This window comes from Arachis ipaensis, chromosome B4 (genome assembly GCF_059453495.1).
Source record: "Arachis ipaensis isolate K30076 ecotype BB chromosome B4, ASM5945349v1, whole genome shotgun sequence".
NCBI classification, from domain to species: Eukaryota; Viridiplantae; Streptophyta; class Magnoliopsida; order Fabales; family Fabaceae; genus Arachis; species Arachis ipaensis.
This window is the reverse complement of record NC_142439.1, coordinates 73,834,938-73,839,741: the sequence shown is the minus strand read 5'-3', so window position 1 is coordinate 73,839,741 and position 4,804 is coordinate 73,834,938. Positions and strand designations below refer to the sequence as shown.

Sequence of the window (4,804 nt, the reverse complement as noted above, 5' to 3'; positions counted from 1 at the left end):
ATGTGCATTGATAAGCTGTGTTATTTTTATGTTTCTATGTTTAAAAAATATATAGGTTGATACATGAGTATGGATGTGAAAGGGATTTCTGGGTAGCTAGGTATGAATTCTAAAGTTATATAGAATATATATATAGGTTATGTTAAAGCTTGGGTTAATTAGAGATTCAATTTATAAGCTTACTTAGCCATATATATATCCTCACCCTTACCTTGGCCCCATTACAACCTTGAAAAGACCTCATGATGTTTGCATTGGTATATTAAATGTTGTTGATTGATTAGGAGAAGAACAAAAATTACAGAGCATGATTAGAAAAGGATAGAGTGATGACCCTATACACTAGAGAGACTAGAGTGTACATACATCATCAGTGAGGGTTCCATGCTTGAATTTCTATGTTTCCTGCTTTCATGAGCTATCTTCTTGTATTTTTATCTGTTCTTACTGTATAAGAATTGAGTTAGTAGAATTTGATTTGTAATTGTTTTGAAGAGCTTACTTTTGATCAAGTGGACAAAGATCATATAGTTGCATTCATATATATAGGTTGCATTGCATTTCATAGGTTTTACATGTTCTTACTCATTCATTTTATCTCCTTCAACTAAGCATGAGGACATGCTAATGTTTAAGTGTAGGGAGGTTGATAAACCACTATTTTATGGTTTATATTGTGTTTAATTGTGTGCTTTTATCATGATCTTTACCTACTTATTCGTTAAATAAGCATGCATTTATAATTCCTTCCTAAAGTTATTGCATGATTGAAAACTTGCTTCCTAGAGACTTTTAATTATGTATTTTATTTATCTTTTATTCCATTCGATGCCGTGATCTGTGTGTTAAGTGTTTCAGGCTTTATAGGGCATGAATGAGTTGGAGATTGGAAAGGAAGCTTGCAAAAATGGAAGGAACACAAGAAATTGAGGAGATGACCAGCGAGAAGTGACGCGACCGCATGGATGACCCGACCGCGTGAAAGAAAGGAAATCGCAGTGACGCGGCAGCATGGATGACGCGACCGCGCGGCATGGAATAGCACAAGCGACGCGGCCGCATGGATGATGCGACCGCGTGGAAAAACAGAAAGCCGAATGACGCGGCCGCATGGATGACGCAACCGCGTGACATGCGCGATCTGCATAATCTGCAGAATCACTGGGGGCGATTTCGGGCCTTATTTTGACCCAGTTTTCGGCCTAGAAAAGCAGACTAGAGCCAGAGAACATGCAGAAACCAACAACAACATTCGTTCCGCATAGTTTTAGTTTTTAGATCTAGTTTTTTTTCTCCTCTAGGTTTTCTCTCTACACATTCATAGTTTTTAGGATTTGTTATGTTCATTGTTTTGCATTGGGATATTGAGAAGAGTTATTGCCTCATCAAGATTTTGACATTCTAGTTCGTTCTCTTTACTTGTCTCTTACCCTTCCATATTCCTTAATTTACTTAATTTTACTATCGGATTATTTTAGAATTTATTAATACAAGAATTACTTTTATTTTTAATTAATCTTTTGATCATTATTTATCATGTCTTTCTTTAATTCCCTTTCTTATGTTATGAATTCTTCATTTACAATGAGCGAGTAGTTCCCTAACTTGATGGGGAGTTGATTGAAAGAAACCCTTGAGTTAGGATGCTCAAGAGAAAGATTGTAATTAGGTTTATTGTTGGATTGTTCTCTAGTCACTCACACCAATCCTCCCAAGAGCGGATTGGAACTTGTGGATAGAACAGCATTCCAACTTGTTTAACTTTCCCTTACTTAGTAAGGGACAACTAAACATAATAACCCCCAATTATCAATTAATCTTGAGAGTACTGCAACAAGAATAGGGCTTCCAGCTAATCAACTCCCAATCAAGGCTTTTATTTAAATTTATATAAATTCTCTAATTTAATTTTCTGTCATTCAACTCAAATCTTTTTAAAAACATCTGATTAATAAAATAGCACACTTTTCTGTAACTCATTGGGAGACGACCTGGGATTCATACTCCCAGTATTTTAATTTTAATTTCTGTGACACCCTTCTAAATTGAAAAGCGGATTTCTGGTTGGTTGAGAACTATACTTGCAACGCATATTTTATAATCATTCTTAACTCGCCAATTTCTGCCAGCATCAATCATCTTCCCCATTCCCATTTAAGATTCTACAATTTATTTTCCGTCATCTATTTTCAGCTCTTTATTTCCAGCATTTACATTTTCTGCTATTTACTTTCCTGCCATTTAATTTCTTGCAACTCTCAAACCAAATTCTGCTTAGCTCAACTGGAACATTCCTCCAATTAAAGTTGCTTGACCAATCAATCCCTGCGGGATTCGACCTCACTCTATTGTGAGTTTTTACTTGATGACAATTCGGTATACTTGCCGAGGGAGATTTGTTAAGAGACAAGTTTCCGTGCATCAAGTTTATGGCGCCGTTGCCGGGGATTGATTTTGTATCAACAATGATTAAATTGGTGGATAACTAGATTGAGCATTTTCCTTTTGTTTGATTTAGTTTCGTCTGAGTAATTTACTTTCAGTTTTAGTTATTTCTTTCCCTTTACCTTTCACCCATTAGTGGTGTTACCTGCGTTTTGTTTTAATATTTGGTTCACTGACCCACTAACTATTTGATATATTGCATCACTCACAGTAACAGCATTTCTACAGAAAATATTGTCTGCATCTATCTTTCTTGCTTGTGCCATATTGGGTGTATGACAGGTAGAAGAAGCAGGGCTTCAACTTCCTTTGATTCTGAACCTGAGAGGACCTTCCTTAGATTAAGGAGGGAAGCAAGAGGGAAGAGAGTAGTTGGTGCTGAGGAAGAGGAGGAGTACTTTGCACCAGACATGGATGAGAATATGGAGAACCATCATGAAAAAGAGGCTCACAACCATGGCAGAGAAGGTCCAGCGCATCAGGCTGGACAAGAGAGAAGAGTTCTGGGTTCTTACATCAACCCAAATCCAGAAAACTGTGGAAGTAGCATCCAAAGGCCAACCATATATGCCAACAACTTTGAACTAAAGCCACATCTCATCACCCTTGTTCAGAACAATTGTTCATTCGGAAGAAGTGTCCAAGAAGACCCCAATCAACATCTAACCACCTTCCTGAGGATATACAATACTGTGAAGTCTAATAGTGTTCACCCTAACACCTATAGACTACTTCTGTTTCCCTTCTCACTCAAGGACAAAGCATCTAAATGGCTGGAATCCTTTCCAAAGGAGAGTTTAGCAACCTGGGAAGACGTGGTGAACAAATTCTTGGCAAGATTCTATCCTTCTCAACGAATTAACAGGTTGAGAGCTGAGGTACAAACCTTCAGGCAGCAAGATGGTGAGACTCTATATGAAGCATGGGAGAGGTTTAAGGACCTGACAAGAAGATGCCCGCCAGATATGTTCAATGAATGGGTGTAGTTGCACATTTTCTATGAAGGCCTTTCGTATGAATCAAAGAAGGCAGTAGACCACTCATCCGGGGGATCTCTGAACAAGAAGAAGACCATTGAAGAAGCCATAGATGTCATTGAGACTGTAGCAGAAAATGACTACTTCTATGCTTCTGAAAGAGGCAACACTAGAGGAGTGATGGAGCTGAACAATGTGGATGCACTGCTAGCTCAAAACAAGCTTATTACCTAGCAGTTGGCTGACCTTACCAAAAAGATGGAGAGGAATCAAGTGGCAGCAATCACCACCTCAGCAGCAGCTCAAGAAGGAGTGAATGAAGAAGTAGAGGGTGATCAGGAACAAGCCAACTACATTGGAAATTCACCTAGGTAGCACCATGACCCATACTCCAAAACATATAATCCCAGTTGGAGGAACCACCCAAACTTTGGGTGCGAAAACCAACAGGATCAAGGCCAAGATTAGAGACGCCACAACCCCAACAACAATGCAGCTCACCAACACTCCACACAGAGGTCATATCAATACCCACCTAACAACACCTCTCAACATCCATACCAAAGTCAAAATGGCCCTTCTCATCCTTCCAATCTCAACTCTCCATCATTGGAAGAAAGACTATCAAGGATTGAGACTCTACTTGAGGGCATATGTAAGGAAATCCAAGATAACAAGGTGTTCAAGGAGGAGGTGCGAGCCAATATCAAGAACCAAGGAGACATCATCAAGAGGCTGGAGTTTCAAGTGGGATACCTTTCTTAGAAGATCCCCAAACCTACTGATAGCTTCCCAAGTGACACAGAGAAAAATCCGAGAGGTGAAGCAAAGAAGGTCAGATGGGAAGATTGTAAGATGGTTACTATAAGTGATACGGAGACTGAGGAAGAGCCGAACAAACCATTAGAACAACCTGAAGATACATCAGCAGGAAAGCAGGAAGAGAATCATCAAGAAACCACAATCACGCAGAAGGAGCTGCTGAGACTCTATGCATCCTTTCCCCAAATACTCAATGGTGGTGTAGAGAAGAGAATATACTCATGGTTTCTTGACATGTTTGTATCTCTCTATGTAAACATACCATTCATCAAGGCCCTCCAACAAATGCCCTCATACATTAAGTATATGAAGGAGCTGCTAACCAGGAAAGGCTCACTCAAGGGAGGACAAACAATAGTGATGAATAAGGAGTGCAGTGCTCTCATTCAAACAGAGTTGCCTACAAAAAGGAAGGACCCAGGGAGTTTTCACATCCCCTGTGCCATAGGAGAAATACTGATTGATAAGGGACTCTGTGACCTGGGAGCAAGCATCAACTTAATGCCTCTATCTCTAATGAAGAAGCTGCAGATCAATGAGCTAATGCCCACAGACGTAGT

At 39.4% G+C, this 4,804-nt stretch overlaps 1 non-coding gene across 1 annotated transcript; it reads right to left on the bottom strand.

Moving 5' to 3' along the window:
• Positions 1 to 3,308: 3,308 nt before the first annotated feature.
• LOC148567936 (small nucleolar RNA R71) lies at positions 3,309 to 3,415 on the bottom strand. The gene has a single exon (XR_015881715.1). It is a non-coding gene; the product is annotated as a small nucleolar RNA R71 (small nucleolar RNA).
• Between the last annotated feature and the right edge of the window lie 1,389 nt (positions 3,416 to 4,804).